The sequence below is a fragment of the Tenrec ecaudatus genome, chromosome 5, assembly GCF_050624435.1.
Source record: "Tenrec ecaudatus isolate mTenEca1 chromosome 5, mTenEca1.hap1, whole genome shotgun sequence".
Lineage (NCBI taxonomy): Eukaryota > Metazoa > Chordata > Mammalia > Afrosoricida > Tenrecidae > Tenrec > Tenrec ecaudatus.
Window position 1 is genome coordinate 85,848,029 of NC_134534.1, and position 26,848 is coordinate 85,874,876.

General features: G+C 41.7%; 1 protein-coding gene across 3 annotated transcripts in view; it reads left to right on the forward strand.

Annotated features, from left to right (window-relative positions):
• FAM110B (family with sequence similarity 110 member B) overlaps positions 1-26,848 on the forward strand; it is a 209,475-nt gene that overhangs the window by 24,087 nt on the left and 158,540 nt on the right. Inside the window, exon 1 of one of the 3 annotated variants that reach the window (XM_075549695.1) lies at positions 17,755-17,844. The exons of the other annotated variants lie outside the window; for them this stretch is intronic. The gene's annotated coding sequence lies outside the window, so the exon portion shown is untranslated. Of the gene's footprint in view, positions 1-17,754; positions 17,845-26,848 lie in introns of those variants that run through there. 3 annotated transcript variants of the gene reach the window in all.

The window sequence follows — 26,848 nt, forward strand, 5'->3', positions numbered from 1 at the left end:
GGGGCCACGTGGCTGAAAGACTGACGTGAGCATGGCTGTGAATAGGAGCTGAGACAACAGAACGACATCCTGAACATTTGTAACCTGCTAGCTTCCTTAGTTGTTGTTGTTGGTTCCGACTCAGCGACCTTATTAAACACCATCAGTGTTGTGCCGTCCTCACAATTGTTGTTACGTTTAAGCCTCTGATGTCGATTCATCTTGCCCGGGGTCTTCCTTCCTTTTTCACTGCCCCTCCGTTTTACCCAGCATGATTCCTTCTTCAGGGACTGGTCTCTCCTGGTACCGTGTCCCGAGTATGCGAGTTGAAGTCTTGACAACCTTGTCTCTCAGAGCATTCAGGGTTGATCTGTTTGTTCACAGTGGATCTGTTTGTTCTGTGGCAATACTCTTCCCTAATACCATTGTTGAAATGCATCGATTTTTCTTCTGTCTTCCTTTTTCACTGTCCAACTTTCACACACAGGAGGCAATTGAAAACACCGTGGCTCTGTCAGATGTACCCCAGTCTTCAAAGGAACCTCCTTGCTTTTTAACGCTTTAAAGAGGTCTTATGCAGCAAATGTCCTCAGTGGACTCTGTTGTTTGCTGCCTGGACTGCTATTCCCACACGCTTTAATTGTGGATCCCAGCAAGATGAAATCCCTGACAACTTCCATCCTTTATTTCCTGTTTCTCGTGATGTTGTCTGTTGGTCCAGCTGTGAGGGGTTCGTTTTCTTTACTGAGTTGTAATCCACACGAGGCTGCAATCTTTGATCTTCATACGCAGAAGCTTCAACTCCTCCTCACTTTCAGCAAGGTTGTGCCACCTGCAGATTGCAGGTGCTTAATAAGCTTTCCTCCAAAGCGCATGCAGCATTCTTCTTTGTATAACTCAATTTCTCTGATGATTTGCTCAGCAGACAAATTGAACAAGTCTGGTGAGAGATAAAACCCTCATGCACACCTTTCTAGACGGTTTTCTTTTTAACAATTTCCATTTTACTTCCTTTCAGGTTTGTTTTGCTTCAGCTTCTAATCTTTACCTAGGCTTTGGAGGAGGTGGTGGGGCAGCACCTGCAGGTCTAAATCAAGGTGATGGGGGTGGGGGTTGGTCCTTCCGGGTTTCCCGTGACCGGTTCCTAACCATCTTGCTGTGAATGGCAGAACTCACACAGTTATGCAGCTTCCCATACAGCTTGGGAAGCATGTAGGTGTCGAAGACACTAGCTTCAGAAGCTCCACTATGCTTCTTATGACGAACTTTTTTCTTTTTTAAACGTTTTATTAGGGGCTCATACAACTCTTATCACAATCCATACTTATACATACATCAATTGTATAAAGCACGTCCATACATTCCCTGCCCCAATCATTCTCAAAGCATTTGCTCTCCACTTAAGCCCTTTGCATCAGGTCATCTTTTTTTTCCCCTCCTTCCCCGTTCCCCCCTCCCTCATGTGCCCTTGGTAATTTATACATAGTTATTTTGTCATATCTTGCCCTATCCAGAGTCTCCCTTCCCCCCCTTCTCTGCCGTCCCTTTCCCGGGGAAGAGGTCACATGTGGATCCTTGTAATCAGTTCCCCCTTTCCAACCCACTCACCCTCCACTCTCCCAGCATCGCCCCTCACACCCTTGGTCCTGAAGGTATCATCCACCCTGGATTCCCTGTGCCTCTAACCCTCATATGTACCCGTGTACAACCTCTGCCCTATCCAGCCCTGCAAGGTAGAATTCGGATGATGGTAGTTGGGGGGAGGAAGCATCCAGGATCTGGGGGAAAGCTGTGTTCTTCATCGCTACTACCTCGCACCCTGACTGACCCATCTCCTCTCCTAAACCCCTCTATGAGGGGATCTCCATTGGCCGACACTTGGGCTTTGGGTCTCCACTCTGCACTTCCCCCTTCATTCAATATGGTGTATATATATATATACACACACACATATATATACACACATACATATATTCTTTTTTTTTTTTTTTTGCATTATGCCTTATACCTGGTCCCTTGGGCACCTCGTGATCGCACTGACTGGTGTGCTTCATCCATGTGGGCTTTTTTGCTTCTGAGCTAGATGGCTGCTTGTTCACCTTCAAGCCTTTAGGACCCCAGACACTATCTCTTTTGATAGCCGGGCACCATCCGCTTTCTTCGCCACATTTGCTTATGCACCCATTTATGATGAACTTCTTAATGGCCTTGTCTTTGGGCATGCAGCGGGCGCAGTACGTGCAGCAACGGGGGTGCACATGGCCATGGCCTTTCGTGGCACGGCCGTTGTTACGCCTTTTCTTTGTCACCTCGGAAGCGAGGACACGAGAGAAAGCCACCTGTCTTGATTTTAAACCATTCGGTATTTCCTTGTTCTGGTAGCACGACTCCCTCCCGATCCATATACAGCTTCTATACGAGCGATACAGTAAGGATCCTATACTTCCATCCCTCTCAAGACTATCCGTGGTTTGTTAGGGCCACACAGTTGATTGCCTTTGCATAATCAACAGAGCACAAGTAAACAACTTTCTGGTAGTCTCTGCTTTCAGTCGGATCGATCTGACATCAGCAATAATGTCTCTTGTTTCATGTCCTCTTCTGAGTCAGACCTGAACCTCTGGCAGCTCCCTATCAATGTACTGCTGCAGCCATGGTTGCAGGTTCTTCAGCAAAGTGTTAATTGCACGGGCGATTCACGATGATGTTCTCTAATTTGCACCTTCTGTTGGGTCAGCCTTTCTTTGGAATGGGTGCACATGTGGATCTTTTCCACTCACTCGACTAGGTAGGTGTCTTCCAAAATTTTTGGTGTAGAGGAGTGAATGTTTCATCAGCTCGTTGAAACATTTCAATTGGTGTTCCATCAATTCCTGGAACCTGTATCTGGCTCATGCCTTCAGTGCCGTTTGGACTTCCTCCTTCTGTACCATTGGTTCTTGGTCGTGTTGACTGTAGTGCTGTGACTCTGTATTCATTCCATGTTTGCTTCCTTAACAGATAGTTATGAGTATTGGCAGTTGTTTCTAAGTGTCTGTTGCAATGGATTACTGAACCTGGCAGAAAACTGGACTGTCATGGGAGAGCTAGTTGGTGTTAGAATAAGATAGAAGAAGATGGATTTTGGAAGCATGTCTAAGCTCTGCCTGTGACTTTAAGCTTTGAACTAACATAGAGTTAGATTCTCCTTCTCCCTTGTGTTGCCAAAGAGGTCAATCCTGGCTTACCTATCATTTCCCGCCCCCTGTAACTGAGTGCTCAGCCCGTTGTACCATGGAGGGATAAAGGCTTGTGAATGTTTCATTCATAGATCTCTCTGCATCTTGAGATTGAGGTGAATGATCTTAGTTGCTGAAGGAGTGTGCACAAAGGAACAAGGTGCTATTGTTGATAGTATCTTGGGAGATTGTGGAGAAAACAAGAGATGCCAAGGTCACGGTAAAGGCCCTGGTTTTTCAATGTGCAATAGGTTCATTGTGTTTCTCTCTGATCTCTCAGTCTCAAGTGTTTTCCTTCTCCTGTCTCTTCTGGGCGGACTCCAGAGTTAGCTTAACTGCCTGCCTCTCACTTTGCTCAATGCTCAAGGCCCTCACCGTTGCATTCAAATCACGGATGCTGTTCACACTGATTGCCGTGACCCACTGGGCTTGGCGGTCACTTGAAATGATTTGAGTATAAAACACTCAGCAGCTTTTCAAGATTTCGTTTGGAAATAAAAAGAATATAACTAGCTCATTAGTAAGGTTATACCAGTTACACCATGAAAAGATATATTTGATTTGTTGGTTAAAATACATATTAAATTTAATTTTGCCTATTTTTTCACTACTCAGTTTGATTTGAAATAAGTAATTTTTGATGCGCTTTGTGGTTTGCATTGCATTTCCACGGGCCGCTGCTGTTCTAACCTAGCTACATAATTCGATGATCTTACTTTATATCTGTAGCAGCATTCAGAAATCAAGTGTGGACCCGACAGTTGTGTCCTTGTAGAAAGGAAAGTGGTCATAACTAAATGCCAAAGTAATTTCACTAAGCAAATATCATGCCACCCTGACCTGATTTAAAACCTTGCTCCTTATTGATACTAGCTCGGACTATTAGAACTATTCTGTAGTTTATATGTGGAAGTGCAGCATTCATCTGGAGGGAGCCATGGGTGTTGCACATGCTTAGGTGCTTGATTATTAGCCCAAAGTTTGGTGGTTCAGACCCATCCAGCGGTACCTCGGGAGACAGGACTGGAGGTCTCAATCTCAAACGTCACCAGTTTTGAAAACCTTTGGAACATATTTCTACCCTGACTCATAGGTCACTGCGATTTAGAGTCAGTTCCATGACGCTTTAAAAACAACCAAATCAATCCATTGGGGAAACCTGCGCGGATAAGATCTGTGGCCTCTTGGATAAGCAGATGCATCGGTGTTAACATGTTTCTGGACTGATTGGACATCTGCTCTTGGAATATTGAATATTTATTGCTGGGTAGGACTCACCTGTGAAACATGGTTCAGCCTCCTCATGGTGCTTGCTTCATGTCAAGGATAAGAGGAAACATCAGTGGAGGCCACTTGTAAGGAAAGTAAGTTTGACCAGGTTTTTAGTGTCTAAACCAGTCCTGTTCTGCTGAATATGTGAGGTCTTTCATTGAATACATTTACTGAGGCTATAGGTACCCAGGACCAGAATAGGTACTGGGAATAAAAATTAGTAAGCCGTATGTTCTAATCTCAAATTTTAGAGAGGAAAAAAAACAAACAAGTCACAGTTGGTGTGTTTGTTAGTCTGGGTTGGCTAGAGAAACAAATCCAGAGACACTCGTGTGTAGGAGAGAACTTTATATCAAAGAGTAATTGTATATTAAGAAAGCATCACAACCCAGTCCAGATCAAACCATAAGTCCAATATTAGCCCATAGGTCTGATACCAGTATATAAATTGCTCTTCAGATTCACACACACATACAATGACACTGAATGCTGGAAGATCACAGGCCAGTGGTTGGAAAGTCTTGTGGAGCCAGTGGCTGGCGGTGGAAGCATCTCAGCGCTGGCGTGGGTCTCCACATGGCTCCTCTAGCTCTGGAGCTCTGGCTCCATCAGTGTGTCTCCATGTGGCTTCTCAACAGGAATGTGTAGCAGAGAGTGTCTCCCACTTCCAGGGAGGAAAACAGGAGTTTCCAGAGTCCTTGGGAGAAGGCCATGCCCACACAGAGGCCTCATTGACTATGACCTGATTGACAGGCTAGACTCCACCCCTTCACGCAAGTTGACAGATTATGTAACCACCACAGTTGTTATGCTAGCCCAAGTTAGAAGTCTTCCGGCTTGCAATCAGTGGGTACTGTGGTCTGCAGAGGCAGCACATCACCTCTGTCTGAGCTGGTTTGTTGAGAAGGTTCTACTTGACCCAGATTTCTAACCATGCAATAAATGTGTTGTTGCTCTACTGAGTATTCACCATGGCTCATTGCCAACAACTTTGTGCAGTGACTCCCCCAGTAATGCAGATATGAATTGCACACAGGCCCACTTACCTGTAGATTAAACAAAACAAATCCCATGTGCTACTAATCATCTCCAAGTGAACAAGTCATTTCTCCACATTGCAGTGAAACATGATCTCTCATACTCTACTATCTTTCACCTTGAAAGAGAACACGATGTCACCCATATAAAATACCACTGGTAGTGCTAACCATGCTCATGCTCTCAGGAAGAAGAAGAAAGCCATGGCATGACAAATCCAAGCTGAAGCGCTTGAGATGTATTGAAGGTTGAGGCATGCAACTGCAGTTGCCTGTCGTTGCAAAGTAAATGAATAAAACACGACGACCTTTGCGAAACAGTGAAAGAGAAATCCAGAAGTCTTGCTAAGTGCAAAAACCGTGCACCTTTATACCAGATTGAAAGTACAGTTTCACAATACGTGTAATGTACAAAATATGGGTTGGCTGTTTATGTTATTGGTAAGGCTTCCAGTCAGTAAGTAGGCAGTCACATTTTGTGGGAGCCAGAAGTTATATGTAGAATTTTTGACAGTGTGTGTGTGATGTTGGGGGTAAGGATGTTGTCATCCCTCCAGTCAAATTGTCAATTGTATATAGCAAATTGATATGTTAGAGTTTTCTACAGCTGTAGTAGGTAGTGTGGTATATCTGCTTTGAACATTTTCCAGGCCAATGTCTGTTTGACAATGAATGTACTTTAGTGTAGACTTGTGAAATTTACTAAATCAGAGTACTCGAACAGGTTTCAAACTATTATTTCTCAAAGAACATTCTGGATTTACCTCTTCATTGTTGCCACTGAATAAATTTTGACTCTTGAAGACTTGAGGAACAATCGAACAACTTCATGGCCATGAGTATAGTTGAGCCCATTGTCGGGTCAATTATGTCAATCGATCTCACTGAAGAGTTCTTCTAATTTGTTACTTTAGCATCCCTGGTATCCGTTTCTACCAATTGCTCTTTTGTGGCGATCTGTCAGAAGTAAGTGAGCCAACCTCTTTATCATTCTCACTTCTAAGAAACATTCTGATTATACGAGTCTCTGTTTGACCACTGCATCCATACAAGAGTAAGTCAGTCCTCATTCTCCTCAAGCTTTTGAGTTTTGCCTACAAATTATAAACTTGTCGAATTCTTTAAAATCTAATATACAATATGTGGTATAATTTCCAAACTGTTAAGCAATCCATTCATTACTTTGGTTAATGTTAAGTGTGATCATCCCAGGGAGTAGTAAGTAGGTCTAGGCAATATTAGGGATCAAGGAATTATTGTAGCCCGTCTAGGAGAATCCTTGCATGGCACTTTTATTGAAAGCTATTCTTGAGAAATCTCATCTCTTGTATCGCTGGTAGAAATACCATGTACCGTGTATACTCGACTATAAACCCATCCAAGTATAAGTTGAGGTACATAATTATTACCTGGGAAACCAGAAGAACTGATTGACTCGAGTATAAGCCTAGGGTGGAAAATGCAGAAGCTATTGGTGAGTTTCAATAATCAAAACAAATGAAAATAAAATTATTAAAAATGGAGACATCATTTGGTTCATGTATTTAAATATTCATTTTAAATAAACACATAAATAAAAGGACAAGTCATTTAACATTAGTAAACCAGCACAGTACGTGGAAAATAGGTTCAACAAAAACAATAAGGTATCAGCAGTGATACCTTAAGAGTACTATTCCCTGAGCTCAATCAGCAACCAAGCTAAAATGTAAAGAGTAAAATCCTTCAAAACCGGATTCCTCATCATCATCTATATCCCAATGCAGAGCTTCAGCTGGTGTGAGGTCATCATAGACGCTGTCCTCACTGAGGTCGCCGTCATCACCATCACTGCTGTCATTTTCATACAAAGCGCAGTCTTCACTGCCATCCATAGCATTACTAATACTACATTTCTGGAAGGCACGTCGCACCAGTCTTCTGGAATGTCTTCCCATGCATCTCGAACCCACTTTGCTGTTAACTCTATGTCAGGCTTCATGAGATTTCCTTCTTTTGTTAGTTGGGCTTGACCAGATGACATCCATTCATGCCACATCCTTCTCACATGGTCTTTAAAAGGCTTATTCAAAGATGCACGTCATAGGACGGCTCTGATTAGTTAGATGTGAGTAAACAAACATCCAAAGCCCTGCAGTGTCAGCAGGGCTTTGAATGAACAGCCGAGAAATGGCAATCACCGAGAGTTAATGGGTGCTTGTCCCATTACCTGGGGGGGGGGGCAGCAAGATGTTACACCTTGCTGGGGTACCACTGACCCATGTATAAACCGAGCCCCGTTTTTTCAGCACATTTCAGCGTATACATGAGTATATACGGTACCTTATGTGTTTTGTCGCCCAATGTGCTTTTCGTGTACATACTCCTTTTAAAAATCTGTCCAAAGCTTGCAAGTGAAAAGCATAACAAAGGACAGTAAACTATGGTTAAAAATCAAGCCATCGTCAGATGGCAACTTCTAGTAGGCAATTTAGTTTCTTCTCAGTCTTGACCACTGTAGCTATGTTTAACTGTTCTCTAAGGCCCGAAGTCTGTATACTCTATTTCCCTCATATTTTATATTCTTGGAAGTAGTCTCCTCTTTTTGTGAAATAATCAGAATTTAAAACAAAACTGGGGGCTGCCTCAGTTTTTTTTCTGAATGTTTCAGTGTAAATTCCTTACTCTGAGAAAGTAGGAGCTGTATCTTAAGCTTTAAAATAAACCAAAAAACAATAATAATCATGAAGACTCCAGGAAGATGAGGGACAGAGAGCTTCTTCTGCCTAGAACACCCCCTACCCCAGGCAGAAACCAACATGTAGACCCTTATTCTGGGAAATCAGACGGAAGACCTGAAGTTGCAGAACTCCAGGAATATTTTGGATCTCTCCCCTTAAAAAAAACAACCCAAAACACCTCTTTTCAGTCCCAGAGAACCCGGAGCTTGGCACAAGTCTCTGCAGTCTCCCCTCCCCAGGCTTGGTGACCCACTGGTACAAAGGACTCTTCTCCTCTCAACCGTCCCTCAATTAGAGCCCCTTTCTTACCTAGTGCCCCCATCCCATATCTATCTGACCCCTGAGGACCCTCCATGGAGACCACAACTCGTGGCAGGCAGGCAGGGAATCTCCTTATCTCCATCCAGGGCATCCTAGTACAAGAGTTTAGCTCCTATAGCTACGTAACAGCTCCCTGAGAGGGGCCGTAGAGCACGAGTCTCTGTAGCTCCCCTCTGCAAGCTTGATGGTCACTTGGTGTGAGGGACTCGACCCTTCTAACTTCCTCCCCATTAGAATCTCTCACTTGGTGGCCTCCACCCCTCATCCCCTGCCCCCAGCAATCTGTATGGATGCCAGATCTCATGGTAGGCCACAGAATCTCCTACTCTACTACCTGGTCCACCCTCCCACTCCTTGCAAAAGTTCAGTTCCTACACTGACCTACCAGTTCCCTGAGATTCGGGAAGTGAACAGAGGTTAAATCAGGGACTTTCTGTAATATCCACAACAATATTGGCCTGCTGCACCCTCCCTACAGAATATAGAGCAGTGATAAGTGACCCTGATAGATGCGCAGATAGTCTCCACCGATCCCACCCATCACTACCTCAAGACTCTGCTTTTCACATAAATAACAAATACTAACAAACCCCTTGAAATATGCCTTTACAACTTATTAAAACCTCTGTTTAACCAGAAGACTACCTATTATTAATACTATCACTTAGACCCTACTCTTGTGCTCCTACGCCTCATGGTACACACCCCACTTGCGACCACTTCCATCTTATCGCCACCCAACACGCTTGCCAGCATCTTTCTGTGGGACCAGCACCAAGCCATTTTGATGGCTGTGGCTGTAGAATATGTTTTACCATCTTGGAATTAGAGGCCTCCTACTTTGTTTCTGGTATTTAGTAACATTTTCTGTTCCGTTTTTTTCCTTTCCATATAAAGTTGCTGATTTAAAAAAATTTGTTGAAATATTGTGCTGGAATTTAGATTTCCTTGAATTTATCGAGTTATTTGAGTAATACTGACATTTTCACTGAAGTAAGTGTCCATCTGGTTTGGCATAAGTCATTCTTCCATTTGTGTACGTCTCTAGATTTTTTTGTAAAGGAGTTTTATAGTTATCTTTGTGTAAGTTTTGTTTCTCTGGCTAGATTCAGTCCTGAATATTTTATGTTTTGGGTAGTTATTGAAAATATTATTTTAGTTTTAATTTCTTTTTCTGCATTCTCTTCCTTAATATACAAGAATTTAAGTGCTTTTTACTTGTTGAAATTATAGACCGCTACATTTCCAAGTTTTATAATTCGGTCACACAAACTTTTAATTGGATTTTTCGGACTTATATGTAAAATCAGGTCATCTACAAGACCACTAGACAGTTTTACCTCTTTGTCAATTTAGATGATATATCTATATCTATATATATCTATATCTATATCTATCTATATATATATTGCTTTAACTCTATAGCTAAGACTTCCAGGAGTGTATTTAAAAAGAGAAAGCATAAAAGGCAATTTACTCTAGTTCCCATTTGGAGGGTTAATGCTTGCAATGTCTCCCTTGAATGAAATGCTTTCTGTTAGTTTTGCGTATATGACCTTATTATGTAGAATGTCTTTCCTTCTATCCCTATTTTCCTGAGTGTTTTTTTTATCAAGATTATATGTTGAATTTTATTTAATGCCTTTACTTCATGGATTGATATAATCCCATAATACTTTTGTTTTATTTTTATGATGTTTTACACTGATAGTTTTTCTAATATTGAACTATCCTTGCGTACCTGTTATGACTCCCACTTGATCAAGATGCATTTTTAAAATGTTTTGTTGAATTCTGTTAGCTGAAATTTCATTGAGAATTTTAATATCTATTTCATAAGGGCAGTCCTGGTGGCATAGTGGTTATGCTTTGTGCTATGATCTATGAGACTGGTAGTTTACAATCAACAGCCATTCTGTGAGAAAGAGAACTTTCTACTAGTGTTAATTTAACGTTTACAGTCTCCGAAACTCACAGGGGCAGTTCTACGTTGTCCTATAGGGTCTCTATGTTTATTGGTTTTGAGAAATTCATCTTCAAATTGGAAACAATTGGTGTTTCCATATTTTCAATTTTTGTTTTCACTTTTTAAATGTCACTTTGTTATAAGTTTTAGAATTTACTTTTTGAACTTGTATTTGGAGCTGTTAAATTATTCCTAGTTTATCATTTTTTTTGTCAGGTTGCTCTTGTAGTGCTTTCTTGAATTTTTTTATCTTCACCCCCCCCCCCATTTTTGTCATTTTCCTCTCTACTAGTTTAAGCAGTTGCAGATCGTTCTCCTAAATGCTCTCATTGCAAGATGTGAAAGCTTTCTCTTCCCCAAAGACCTCCTCTGCAGCCATAGCTGCATGCATTCCACCATCCTGTGGCTCTTAAAGGAGTTCTCTGTGTTGGTTTCCTCCCTCTGAATTAACAGGTTGCATCCGGTATGGAGTTTTGCTCTTCCAAGGAGGTTTAGAACACAAGTTTTTGTGCTTTCAAAAAAAGTTTTGTTTCCCGTGGGTTTTACAGATTCTCCAGCTATGCCACTATGTTGCTTTTGGCATCAGACATAGGTCATGTTCTTTGTAACCCAATTGGAGAAATGGAAATCTTTAAATTTTTTTTCCATTATATTTATTCATTGTTTTTAAAATCATTTTATTGGGGGCTCATACAATGCTTATCACAATCCATACATTATATCCATTGTGTCAAGCACAGGAAACCTTATAATCTTCCAAAAATGTGAGGAAATTTTACTCTATTTTTTTTCCATTTTCTTTAAACATTTTGAAGTCCTCTTGTAAGTTTCTAGCAGATGTTCTAAAGTGTAAGGGCAAAAACATATACTCTTGCCCTTTCCAGCAGTTCTCAACCTGTGGGTCACGACCCCTTTGGGGGTTGAGTGACCCTTTCACAGGAGTTGCCCGATTCATCACAGTAGCAAAATGACAGTGATGCAGTAGCAATGAAAATGATGTTGTGGTTGGGGCGTCACCACAACATGGGGAACTGCATGGAAAGCTTGTGGCATTAGGAAGGTGGAGAACCACTGGGTCAGACCAAGAGAAACAACTAGCAGATGACCAGAGTCCAAATAACTGGTGTTACTTTATTTTATTTTAACCCAATTTAAATAAAAATCTGTGATATCGTTAAAATAAATAAATCTGTTTGCTGTTCTAGTAAGTGATTACTAGAGTCAATTATCCACCAACAAAATAAGAAAAAAAGTAAATTTTAGCACTTGGCCAAACAAACTCATTTTTTGTTATGTAATGTCCAAATAAATACAGGTTGAAAAAAACCCATGAAAAGTTAAAGATCTAGACTTGGAGTAGATCTTTAGCATCAGTACTACAAATGGTTGAAATGTAGTTGATTTCTTAGTATGTTTCAATTACTATGCCAATTAATTATTGATTAATTACATATTGTGCTTACGTGATTCTCACATCAACCCTGAATAGAACTCAAAATCGAGGATTGCTTGGCTGCAAAACATTTGTACGTTTAGCCACAATTTTTTGGTCAGCCAACTGTATTTTATTCAGTACCTGCTGTTTAATGGGCATTGATTTGGGAAGTGGAGCACGATAGCTGTAAAATAATACAAACAGCGATTTATGGAAGTTTTAATAGGGAAATAAGACTTAGGTGAAGGCCCACAAGAATGCTACTAAAGATGATGATAAATGGTCAGTTTTATACAGCAATTGTATTCTTTTTATCAAGGATTTTTCCATTACCCTTAAGATAGCAAAATTGCTTTTAAAAAATCATTTTGTTGGGGGCCCATACAATTTTTATCACAATCCATACATACGTACATTGTATCAAGCACATTTGTTGCCATCATCATTCTCAAAACATTTGCCTTCTACTTGAGCCCTTAATATCAGCTGCTCATTTCCCCCTTCCTCCTCACTCCCCCACCTCATGAACCCTTTATCATTCATAAATTATTATTATTTTGTCATGTTACACTGTCTGACGTCTCCCCCCACCCCCTTAACTATTGTCCATCCCCCAGGGAGGAGGCTATATGTAGATTCTTGTAATCAGTTCCCCCTTTCTACCACACATTCCCTCCACCCTCCACTCTCACCACTGGTCCTGAAGAGTCATCTGTCCAGGATTCCCTGTGTTTCCTGTTGCTATCGGTACCAATGTACATCCTCTGGTATATAAGGTAGAATTGGGATCATGATAGTGGGCGGGGGAGCATTTAAGAACTAGAGGAAAGTTATGTGTTTCATTTTTGCTACCCTGTAGTCTGACTGGCTTGTCTCCTCCCCACAACCCTTCAGTAAGGGGGGTCCGGTTGGCTACCGATTGGCTTTGGGTCAACTCTGCACTCACCCACATTTATAATGATATGATTTTTTGTTCCTTCATGCTTGATACCTGATCCCTTCGACAGCTTGTGGTCACACAGGCTGGTGTGTTTCTTCCATGTGGGCTTTGTTGCTTCTGAACTAGATGGCCACTTGTTTATCTTCAAGCCTTTAAGACCCTAGATGCTATATCTTTTGGTAACTGAGCACCATTAGCTTTCTTCACCACATTTGCTTATGCACATGTTTGTCTTCATTGATCGTATCAGGGAGGTGGGCACCCATTGGTATGATTTTTATTTCTTTGATGTCTGATAACTGGCCCCTTCTACAACTCGTGGTCAGACAGGCTCGTTTGCTTCTTCCGTGTGGGCTTTGATGCTTCTCAGCTAGATGGCTCTTGTTTATCTTCAAGCCTTTAAGACCCCAGCTGCTATATCTTTTGATAGCCGGGCACCGTCAGCTGTGTTCACCACGTTTGCTTATGCACACATTTTTCTTAAGCAATCGTGTCGGGAAGGTGTGCATCCTGGAATGCCAATTTAATAGAACAACGTGTTCTTGCATTGAGTAAGTGCTTGAGTGGAGGCCCAATGTCCATCTGGTGCCTTAATACTAAATCTATAAATATATGCACATAGATCTGTCTCTTCACACTCATATATAAATACATTTACATATGTACATTCCAGTTTTTAGACCTCTATAAATACCCGTTGTCACCTAGTTCTTTCCTCTATTTCCTTTTACTTTCCTCTTGTCCCACTATCATGCTCAGCCTTCATTTGGGTTTCAGTAATTTCTCTCTGTTACCTTGCACTTGCTGAATCCTTACCAGGCCTCTCACACCGTCCTTGCCACTGATTTTGGATCACTTATTGCTCCCCTGTCCCTGGGTTGGTCAGCACAAACTTCTTACTCCCTCCTCCTCCTCTCCCGTGTCCTCCCAGAACCATTGGTCCCGTTGTTTTCTCCTCCAGACTATTCATCCAGTCTATCTTATCTAGATAGATCTGTAGAGATAATAATATGCAGCAAAAATCAAGCCATAGCAAGAGAGGTGATGAGTGAGAACACAGCGATGACAACAAAAAAGGAAACCAATTACTTATAGAAGAATAAATTAATTAAAAGAAAACAAATTTAAAAAGAAAGAAAAACCTGTAAATAGATCAAGGTCTGATTTTTGATCTCTAGGCGTGTCCTTCAGTCAGGTCCAATGGGCTAACATGCTTTGGCCCCAGAGTCTGTCCTTTGTACTCCCTCAGGGGCTCCCTGCTCTGCTCCCACAGTGTCTCTGCTGCATGCTTTTAGTGGTTTGCCTTGGTGTCACAGGGTCAGTCTGGGCCAGTCCCGACGCTGGGACTCCAGTGTTATCCCCCTTAGGGCCCTGACCATCAAGGGACAGCGTGTCTCGTATTGGGATCAGCCATATTGTCTACTCTGTCCATTGGCTGTTCAGAGCGGGGATATTGTCCTCCAGGCTTGATGGGCCAGGATGGGCTCCACTCTCTCTTCCTCCCCCTTTATTTTTCCCATTGCAGAATTGCTTTTACAATAAAAGAGGATTTAGCAGTATATGCATCTTTCTTAGTCTGTCATTTATATTGACATTAACTTCTCGGAAGCCCTAAAAATAGTGTGCATAAAACACTAAATAAGAAATTAAAATCCTTATTTCTATGACCTATGTTAACTCTAGTGTAGTTTTTAGTCTTCTTAAAATGTCTTTAATATAATTCTCCATAATTGTACTGTGTTCTTTGAGAAACTGTACTAAGATTATCCCATTAGAAGGCCCTCAAAACAGTCACCATAAACGTGTGAGCTGACCTCTCTGCTTGGAATTTAAATGAACCAGCAGATCCTCTCAGAAGCCACTGTGTAGAGTGGATGAACCTGGTTTTGAAAGATACCTTCACAAAATTAAGATGAGTGTATTGATTACTGAGAGAACTTTTCTGCTACCATCTGCTAATCACAGAGACATGTTTAAACATCATGTGTTTGGAATATAGCTGTGTGTATTATTTACAATAAACCCTAGTACCAATATATTGTTTATAAAAAATCATTTATGTATATTCCCGAGTATAAGCCAACACAAAGATCATCTGAGGCACCTAATTTTACCACAAAAACTGCATTAAAAAGGTGTTGAAAAATCTGGCTTATACATGAGTATATATGGTATATTCATGCTTCTGAGTATAACTCACATTCTCACCTATCTGCTGTTGACATGTTTGCCCGAATGCTGGCAAAATTATTTGAATGTTACCACCCACTTGCCATCAAGCCAGTTCTTACCTGTGGTGCTCCATCTGTGTTAAATTGCCAGGCCTTTCTTTCTCAGTACCTCTAGATGGACTCAAACTTCCAAACTTTCAGTGAGCATCCAGAGTTAAGTAATACCATCACTTTTTTTCCTATGTGATTTATTACTGCCAGCTACTGACTTGTCATCATTCATATCCTGAAAAAATGACCATTTTAGTTGATTGGCTCATAATCATTTAATAATGTGCTCATTTGAAAAGATATATATGTATGTATGTCTGAGTACTATTGTTAGGAGTATTAAAATGAACCTTCGAAATGTGTAACAGTTTTTTAAAGAGCGTATAGCTATAATAACCAGGCACGGTTGTCCTCAGGGGAAATGTGTGACATTGACACTACAGTAGCATTTTCCAGGTTTCTCTATCATGCCACTATTCAGAATTTTTTATTTTGAATATCACATTTCTTTGCCCACATGTGGATTTGCTAAGTATTACTGATTATTGAGGAACAATGAATGAAAGTCATGGGGTGAATTTGAACGAATCTAATGAGACCATTTGGTATGCTTTTTCCTTCTTGATAAAGCCTGGAGCCCTGGTGGTGTAGCAGTTCTGCATTGAACTGTGGGTCATCAGTTCAAAACCCACAGCAGCTCCTTGGGAGAGAGACTGGACTCTCTATTCCTGTAAACAGTTACAGTGTCGGAGACCCACAGGGGTCACTACGAGTCAGCATTGACTTGATGGCCATGAGAGAGGGAAGTACAGCAATGATCTTCAATTCAGTCCAAATACAGTAATTGTTGGGGCGTGGTTTTCTATGTCTTTTGGTACATGAAACCCCGGGTAGGTGAATCTATGGAGACAGCAAATAGAATAAGGTTCCTGGGGGATGTGGTGGAGCGGGGTGGCAAGGGGAGCTGATATCAAGGAGTTCCAGAAAGAAGAAAAATGTTTCGAACTGACTTGTGTAGCAGTTGTATAATGCTGCTTGGTATGATTGAACTATGGAATGGTATGTCTGAATTAGCTCCTAATAAAATGTTTTTTTTTTTTTTGGGGGGGTGCTTCTTTTAAAGATGTCTTCATGGTCTTTTAACTTTAAGAAGCAGTTCTCTTAAAAGACAATTTTTTTAGAATGTTTCGCAACCAGTAATCCAGTAGCCAAAAGGAAACTTAGGCTAAAACTTTATTAATTGACTGCCATGTGCCTGGCATCTACTGTAAAGTAGACACTATTTACATTCACTGATTAAACAGTAATGAAAGTCAGAAAGGAAGAAGGTAACCCATTGTGATTTGTTTAGAAAACCGCTGGTAACAGTGGCCAGGATTTAAACTCAAAGCAAAACCAAACCTTCTTCCATTGAGTCCATTCTATATATATAGTTTCCAAGACTGTAAATCTATGCAGGAGACAGTCTCAGCTTTTTCCCTATGGAATGGCTGGTGGATTTGACTGCTGACCTTGTAGTTAACAGTCCCAATGGCTAACCTACAGTTCCACAAGGGCTCCTGAGTATGTGCGATTTCAAGGTTGCTACTGATGATATAACAGCCAACATGTTTTTAGTGCTTTTGCTAGTTCCTTACATCACATTATTGTGTAAGCCTTACAATAGCTCTTTGAGATCAAAACTTTAATTACTCCATTGTATAGATGAAAAGACTGGGGCAGTAAGAGGTTATATTGGTTACTGAAGATCACATAGTAGGTGAGGGAACCATTATTTGACCCAGCCAACTTGAGAGTGACCAAAATGTTTGTGTGGTAATAATTCTAGATCCTTCCATCACTCCCAGTCTACAAATGCTTGGATGTTAATTGAGCTGCTCATGCTTTCTGAGTACCTTCCAGATGATGGTGTCTGTCGAGATTTATCACGTATCTTTGTTTAACTCGCCAAGTTGAGACACTATGCACACTGCTTGTTGGTATAAGGTCTGTGGTAGTGACATAATTTCATGTCAACTTGAAGATACAAGAGTGTAGGGGGTGGAATCCAGCCTGTCAATCAGGTCACAGCCTGGTGGTACCTCCTTGTGGGATTAGACCTCTCATAAGAAGGTCATGGGACCTGCCCCCGCTCTCTCTGCCTTCACCTTCATGCTAGTGAGCCACACTGAGGCCTGCACTAGCCCTGGAGATGCACCCATCGCCAGTGGATCCACAAGACCTTGCACCAGTGATCTTCCTGCATCATTGCCTGTGGCGTCATGAGTCTGAAGAGGGATTTGTGAACTAGAATTAGACTTATGGACTAGTATCAGACTCATGGACTTTAGTTGTACTGGGATGTTTTCCTTGTATACAATTACGTCTTGAGATAAAGCTCTCTTTTACACATCTACGAGTGTCCCTGAATTTGTTTCTCTAGTCAACCTGGCCTAACACAAAGTCAGACAGAAAGTAGAGAGCCTGGTTAATTATACTTTATCGTGGAGCCACCGAGTCATTAAAAAATACCATTTAAATGCCAAGGTAGGCTAAGTCCTCAGGATTAAGATAAGCGGAGCAGGGGGTTATGGTTCAGTGAGGAAACACATCCATAACTGGTTCTTTGTATCTGGCTTCACTGTGTTCATAGGATGGATAAGAAACCAGGGCATGAGGAGGAGGGGATGCAAAAGCTTGCAGAGGTCATGGGAGAGCTACTCACAGAAGGGAATGCTCGAGCCATGCGAAGGGGGTAAGTGGACTGGAATCTCTAGGCACAAGACTGTACCTGAGGGGCATTTCAGACTTTGAAAGGGGCATGTACAGCCTGAAAGCAAGACACATTGCCCACTTTCAGGGATCTGCTAGTGGTTGTGAAGAACCAAAATGAAGCATGTAAGGGAGACCAGAGCAGGGGCCTTTACTCATATTTTGAGAGCTTTTTGGACTTAATTTTAGAGGCGATAATCATGGAGGGCAGAGAATATGGTCATAAGTAGATAAAGACCTGTTTTCTTGCTGTCTGGAAGATTGAAGGCTGGGCATTGGGAAACCAGGTGCTAGACAATTCTTCTGACTCAACTGGATGAAACATTATTGTGAATACTTGAAATCCAGTGTTGTTAACTCTGAGAACAGTGTTCCTGCCTTCTCAGGCTTGATTGCTGGCCAATAGACCACATGTGAAGCCACCACTGTCAGTGGGGACTTGTACGACACTGAAGAGTGTTCAGCAAAATTTCCAGAGTAAGAAGGCATGGGAAAAAGGTGACCTACTTCTGAAAACCAGCCAATGAAAACACTAGAGATTACAGCAATCCAATCTAGCTGATAAGGGGATGGCAGGCACAGGCATCGTTTTGTTCACAGAAGGTTGGCAACATTGTAAAAGCCTCGGGCAAACGTAATTGAGGTTTAGAACTCGGCTTGTAGTGAGGTATGAAAGAACGGGGGCATGGCAGAGCATATCCGCCTGGGTCGAACAATTCACATAATAAAAAGTAGTATATGTGTGGATCTTAACTAAACTCTACACACGGCTGCTAGTTCAGCCAGTGTGTGATTTTATTAGTATATATGCCATAGCTCACAATAGATCTATAAGCTTAAATTTCATAAGTATCTTTTACACATATATAATATTATTATTGTGTTTAGGTGAAAGTTTACCAAGCAATTAAGATTCCCATTTAAACTATGTGCAGATTGTTCCCTGACATGGCTATGTCTCCCTAATGCATCAGTCGTCTCTGACCATTTTCACCCTCTGTTTGATCTCACCATCCAGTATTGCTGCCCCTCCTTGCCTTCTCACCTTTGCCTTTTAGTAAATGTGGATTGTGCGGTCTCCTATGTTGATTGTTTCAAGGGTTTAAAGGAGCACATTCCATACAGGTGAAGGTTGTTAGTGCTCTCCATTGGTTCAGACTCCTAGCAGAGCTATATACGAAAGCAAGTACTGCCCAGTCCTGTTCCATCTCACCAGTGCAGCCACCGTGTGATTCAGCTTGTTGAGAGTCTTCCTCTGTCTCCGTGCTCCTCTGCTTTACCAAGCCTGGTGTCCTTCTCCAAGGATTGGTCTCTCCTGACAATCTGTCCAAAGTGCATGAGACAGAGTCTCCCCATCCTCGCCTCTAGGGAACATTCTGGCGCTGTTTTCCAAGACAGATTTGTTTGTTCTTTGGGAAGTTCATGATGCTTTCAGTATTCTTTGCCAGCCCTATAATTCAAATTCATCAATTCTTCAGTCTTTCTTAGTCAGTGCCCAACTTTCACATACATGTGAGGCAATTAAAAATACAATGGCACCGTAAATTTCAAAACAACATCTTTGCTTTTCAACTCTTTAAAGAGGTGTGCAGCAGATTCACTCAGTGCGATGTGTTCTTTGATCTCTTGAGTACTGCATTCCACGAACCTTGATTGTGGATCCAAGCAAGACAAAATCCTCGACCACCTCCACCTTTTCTCCACGTATGCTATACCTATTGTCCAGTTGTGACAAGTTTGGGTTTTTCATACTGAGATGTAATCCACATGGAAGGCTGTGCTCCTTGATCTTCACCGGCAAGTGCTTCAAGCCCTCCTCACTTTCAGCAAGCAAGGTTGTGTCAGCTGCACATCACAAGTTGTTACTAAGTCTTCCTCCAGCCCGGATCCTACATTCTTTTTCATTCTCTGATTACTTATTCAGCATACAGATGAGTAAGTATGGTAAGAAGATATAATCCTGACACATACTTTTCTTGATTTTAAACCATGTGATAGTCCCTTGTTTGGTTTACACAACCGCCCCTTGATCCAGGTGTAAGATCCACATGAGCAAAATTAAGTATTTTGGAATTTCCAATCTTTCAAGACTGTTCAAAGTTTGTTCTGATCCACACAAGTATTCTTCTTTATTTATTAGGCCAAATCTACGGTGGCTGAAAAGTGACCTCTGGAAGAGTCTTCAGTTTGAAGTTAAAGGGTTATCCTAGAGTGTTAGTCTCAGGGATTCCTCTCGCCTTTATTACTCCATGAAAAAAAAAGTTTAATCATTTATTGGGGGCTCGTACAACTCATCACAATCCATACACGCATCCATTGTGTCAAGCACATTTGTACATTTGTTGGTATTATTCTCAAAACATTTGCTCTGTACTTGAGCCCTTGGTATCAGCTCCTCATTTTCCCCTCCCTTCCCGCTCCCCCTCCCTCATGAACCCTTGATAATTTATAAATTATTATTGTTTTGTCATCTCTTACACTCAGGGATACATCCATGAACATTTTTAATGAATTTGGTTAATTTTTTTCTACCATTCTGACTGCGATTTTCTGTTGTGTCCCTGGTCAAAACAGTGGTCATATCGAGGCGCCATCTAGTTCATAGCCTCCCATACTTATTTATCCTACTGCCCCCTTTTCAAGGAAAATAAATTACTCAGTGTCTCCCTTCCAGCAATTAAGAATTTTTGTATTACAGCCTCTCACCCAGGATAACTCTGTTGGGTCTTTCCACTTTGAGAAACACTGTCTTAGTTTTTCCGGTCTCAGGCTGGAAGAGACTGCTGTTCCAGTGTGCCATCATTTGGCTGCGTGGGCCGGTCTTCCTTGAGTCCTTGGCCGTGCTCACTTGCATTGCTGCAGATGGGAGGGAGCGGTAGTTGCATCTTACATGACTCGATTCGTTTCTGTTGTGACTTTTTGTTGACACGCGGTGTTTTCAGTAATGGGCAGCTTACTGAAATCAGGGAAACGTTTTTTCAACGTAATACAGATTTTGAAACAATTATGTGAGAGATTTAAGTTTCACATGCGCTCTGGTGTGAGCCCCTTTCTTCAGGTCCATGCAGTTATAAAGGTTCCTGCCAGGCGATAGCATGCGCAGGCATTGGGATTGCTATTGGAAACCTTTCCAGGGAACCTGAAAAGCCGAAAGTGTAGCTTGGTAATATGAGTCTTATAGGTTACGAAATTATCAAGACTGTAACCCCTAATCATCAATCTATGATGTAGATTGTAGAACATTATCTTTATGAGTTAATTTATATCAATTATCCCACAAAACTATGGTCTTGAACCTTCAAACCCAGTAAATAAGCCCTGTAGGAACAGGAAGTTTAATTATGTTTAGAAAGTATCCATAACTGTGCCTGATTGTGCATTATTATTCGTATGAATCTATATGCAGCACATCCCAAACATATACAAATCCACCTATATAACTACACTTCCACCACCAGGTACTTGTCAGTTTGTTGTACTCTGGTGGGTTGTGTGTTGCTGTGATACTGGAAGCTATGTTACTGGTGTTTCAAATACCAGCAGGATCACCCAAAGTGAATAGGTTTATTTTTTTAAAGTTTCCAGACAAAAATCAGAGTATGCATGAGGGAAAGACTGTCCACTTCTGAGGAATGAGATACCGAAACATTCTGGATAGCATCGAAACATCGTCAGCTACTGAAAAGCTCATGAATAGAAGCAGAACATTACCAGACATAGTGCCAGAAGATGAATCAAATATGACTGAGGAAGAGCTGCCTTCTCAGAGTAGAGTTGCCTACTCGACTCAGTTGAAGTGAAGCCTGTGGGAGTAGAGCGTTTGGGACCTTCATGTGGTAATGGGCACGACTCAAAATAAGAAGGAAATGGCTGCAGACATCAAGTAATAATTAGAAATTGGAATACACCACCTAAGAACCTAGAAAAATTGGAAGTTATCAAAAATGAAATGCAGTACATAAAGATTGATGTTTTACGCTTAAGTGAGCCAAATTGGAATAGTATTGGCCATTTTGAATCAGAAAATAATAGAGTTACTATGCCAGGAATGATAAATTCTAGAGGAATAATATTGCATTCATCGTAAAAAAATAAAATAAAACACTTTTCAAAATCGATCTCGAAGTACAGTGCTGTCTGCAATAGGGTAATATCTATCCTCACATAAGAAAAGCAGTCAGTACAACTGTTATTTAAATTTATGCACTACCTACCAAAGCCAGTGATGCAGGAATTGAAGAACATTACTATTGTTTTCAGTCTGAAATTGGTGAGACATCCAATCAAGATACATTGATAATTATTGGTGATTGGAATGCAAAAGTTGGAAACAAAGAGAAAGAAACAGTAGTTGGAAGATATGACTCTGGTGGTAGAAAGTAACTGGAGATTAAAAGAGAATTCTGCAAGACCAACAACTTCTTTATTGCAAATGAAACACAGGAAATTAAACTGACTATACCTGTGGGATGTGACAATGAAGAGGCTCAATATCAACAGCTAAAATGAGTCCAGGGCATCCCCTCAGAGGGGTCACAGGGAAGAGATGAGCCAGTCAGGGTGCAGTGTAGCACCGATGAAACACAAAACTTTGCTCTAGTTCTTTGGTGTTGCCTTCCCCCCACTATCATGACCTCAGTTCTGCCTTACAAATCAGATTAGACCAGAGCATGCACACTGCTACAGATAAGAGCCCACAACACAGGGAATCCAGGACAGATAAAACCCTCAGGGCCAACAAGGAGAGTAGAGATACCAGGAGGATTAGGGATGGTGGGGGGATAAAAGGGGATTCGATCATAAGGATCAATCTAGAACACCCCCCCCTCCCAGGGGGACGAATAACGGAAAAGTGGGTGAGGGGCAACGGAGGACGATGTGAAATATGAAAATAATAATCTATAACTTATCAAGGATCATAAGGGAGCACGGGTGGGGGAGGAAGAGGGAAGAAATGGGGAGCTGATCTCAGGAGGTCAAGTGGGAAGAGAATGCTTTGAAAATGATGATGGTGGCATATGTGCAAAGGTGCTTGACACACTGGATGAATGTATGGATTGTGATAAGAGATGTAAGAGCCCTCAATAAAAGTATTTTAAAAAAATGAGTCCAGGCACCAAATGTGGAACTATCAACTGCTCATATGTAAGTTTAGGTTGAAGCTGACAAAAACTAAGACAAGTACAAGAGATCCAAAATAGGACCCTGAGTATTTTGCAGCTGAACTTCAAGAACACTACTGACAGAAGACCCGACGAGCCGTGGGATGACATAGAGAATGCCCATGAAGAAAGCACAGGTCCTGAAGCAGGCCGGACATGTCGCAGTCAGAATGTCAGAAGAGACTCTGAACCTGGCTCCTGCTCACGGAGTAGCTAAGACAAGTGGCAGAAATTATGAAGTAAAAGAACTGAATGGAAAAATTGAAAAGGACAATTCAAGTACAATATGATAGTGAATTGTAAAAAGACCTGGAGTTAGAAAACACGAAATTTGAGAATATGCTTAGCGTATCTGAAATGGAAAGAACTCAAGAAAAAATTCAAGCTATAAGTTACACTATTGAAAGATGCCATGGCCAAATCTTGAATGATGCAGGAAGCATCAAATGAAGAGGGAGCAATACGTAGACTGAGTGTACCAAAAAGAACTAGTCAACACCTATTGCAAGGTGTAGCATATGAGTAAGACCCAATGGAACTGAAGGAAGAAGTGGAAGCTGCACGGTAAGCTTTAGTCGAAAGAAGGCTTCAAGAATTTTTGGAATGCCAGTTGAAATGCTTCTACAAGCTGGTGGAGCACTCAATGCTTAATGCTAGGAAACTTGGAAGGCAGCCCTTCCAAGCTCCAGCTGACTGGAAGAGACCCATTTTTGCACCCATTCCAAAGAAAGTATACCCAATAAAATGTATACATTATAGGACCAAATCCTTAATATCACATGCTAGTAAAATTTTGCTGAAGATAATCCAGAAAGGACTGCTGCTGTACATTGACCCAGAGGTTCAGGGCACATTCAAGAGGGGCACGGTGCAAGAGACGTCATTGCTGTTGTCAGATGGATGGTGGCTGAGAGGACATTTGTTGACCTTGCAAAGGCATTTGGCTGTGTGGACCATAGCAAACTATGGGTAGCCTTGAGAAGAATGGGAATTTCAGAACACTCCTTTAAGCCTATGAGGAACTAATGTCAATTTCAGTATTTTGAAACTACTGACCACCCCTGGGGAGAGAGATGAAACTTTTTATTCTGGTAAAGATTTTATAAACTTACATCCAGGGAACAGTGTCCTCCAGGCTGTAAGCACAGGAAGATCTCCTCAACAACTTTCCGAGAATTCCCTCCCACAGCAAAATCCTGTACGCCCTGGAATCCAGACAAACAATTTAACAGTTGAATACACCAAAGTTCTTAAACTTGGAGATCAGCAAACTTTTTGTTTCTTGCTGACTACACCTCACCATGGACCAGCAGCCTGAGTGTACACTTCTGTACACTCCCCCTGAGGTAGTTTATTCTGCCAACCTGGCCGATAAACACCTGTGAGATTAATTGAAGGGCAGAGAGATAAATGGCTTGGCGAGCCTCGCCTTTCTTGTCTCATGCTTTTTGATCATCTGACCAGAGTGCGGGTACCTTGCTTGTTCTGTGCCTCAATTTGCAAGCTACACTAGCTGTGGAACACCTAACCGTGGACTGTGTCACTGTAATTTGAGGTTCCTGTTCAAGACCTGCTTCGCCACACCATTGGAATTTACATCTCTTGAGCTGGGGACTGTCGGACCCTGTCATCTGGCTGACTGTTGGTGACCTGCCTTGCTGTTTGCTGCCTGTGCCCGGACAGCCTGAATTGCTCTACAGAGGACTACCCGGTGGCCCTCAAGACTTGAAGGCCTGCCAGTGTCTCACAACTGTCTCACGGGAGTGAGTTGCACTGAGCCATTTGTACTGCTTTATAATTTTCTTAACTGTTTATTTCTTATGTTATACATCTATCTGTATAAGTATATATAAAATTATTAGCATTCTCATTTTGTTTCTCTAGAAAACCTTGTCTAAGCCCCCCCCCCTCTACTGTACAAATGTACCCATGGGGACCTGCTTATCCTTTTCTGCCCCTACTCCAACCCAACCAGCCAACCCTGTTACCTTCTAGCCTCTGGGGACCCTGCTTGGATGGTCAGGCACATGGGAATCTTGGTGCAAAGATCCTCACTAGCTAGCCTTGAGTGATTCCTTCAAGCAATGGTTTCCTCCTTTATAGCTTCTCTCCCTTCCTTCTCCCCCTCCCCCTTCTCTCTCTTCCAACATTCAATCCCCCAGGGCCTGCCCAGCTACCCCATGTTAGAGACAAGAACACATTGGGTGCATTTTTTACAGTAGAGAGGGAACCTAACCTAAGGGTTTTGTACCTAACCTCAAAACCTGCTGCAGAAGTCAAAACAGTCTAGTACCGGTACAATGACAGGTACATAGGCCAATGCAACAGAATAAAAACCCAGAAATAAATGCAATCTACAGACAAGTGATTTTCATCAACTCACAGCCATCAGGTCGATTCCAGTTCCTCTGTCTCCGTGGAGCGGCTGGTGGTTTTGAACCGCAGACCTTGCAGTTAGCAGCCCAGCTCATAACTACTACCCCACCAGAGTGCCTGCAATTGTCTTCAAAGAACCAAAAGCATTAAACTGGAAAAAGACTCTTCAACAAATGGTGCTGGTAAAATTGGATCTCCCTTTGCAGAAGACAGAAGAATAAAATAAGACCCGCACCTCATCACAAAACAAACTCAGGATGCAACAGAGCTCTCAATGTAAACCCCAGAGCTGTAAGGAGCGTCAGTGGGAACATGGGGACAGACTTAGGGCCCTATTGCTGGGCATGCACATGCTGCCAGAGAATAATGATGCCTACCCAGAAGAAGACAAAGTAGATAACTGGAACCTTCAAAAATTAAGATACTCATATGCATAAAAATATTAATCAAAAACAAAGGACTGGGGAAAATCTTTAGCAGCTATGCAACCGAAAAGGGACTAATTTCTAAAATCTATAGAATTCTCTAACACCTCAATAAGAAAGACAACAAATAATCCAATTTAAATGTAGGCAAAAGACATGAATTGACAGTTCACCAAAAATGACATTTAAATGGCTACCAAACACATGAGAAAAATCACTAGCCATTCAGGAAGGTCAACTCCAAACAATGCTGTTATCCCTTTATACTGACAACCATAGCCAATTAAAAAAAACAAGCAAACAAAAACAGGAAACAACAAATGCTCGAGAGGGTTATAAGAGGCTGGAACTCAGTCTGCTGGCTGGCTTATAAATATTATCGAAAGAGATATGCTGTAACTTAAAACAACTGAGATTTAAAATCCTATACAACTCAGCAACCCGGTTCTGCTGCGTGTCCACCGCAGAGAAGTGAGAGGCCCAGCATGAGCAGACAGACATGTTCCGTATTCATGCAGTGCAGTTCACAATAGCGAGACACGTGGGATAGCTTAAATTCCTATCAGTAGAAGAATAGGTAAGTAAACTCGTGTGTGCACATAGTGGAAGGCTGGGCATCCCTAAAAAAACAAGAATGAAACTGTGAAACACCTCATGACAGTAACAGACCTGGAGCCCATTATGCTCCACTAAGTAAGTCAATTCCAAAAGGATCAGTCTTGTGTGAGACCAGGATAGTCAGCACAAACACCAAGAACAAGCATCTGTTCTCAGGTCATATAATCCTCCAATCTGGTCTCCTCCAAAATGAGGTGTTGTGCCTGCCTAACACTCATGATGCATGGATCACCCATTTATTAGTACACCATAAAATTTACTCCATTAAAGGAGACCTCCCCTCATCTAGGGTCAGTTTCTTCTGCTAGAGGGACAGGGAGAAGACCAACCATTTCCTTTCCGTTTCCATATGTCATTGTTCCATGGTTACCTCAAATGGATAGACACTCCTACCAGAGTTCTCACT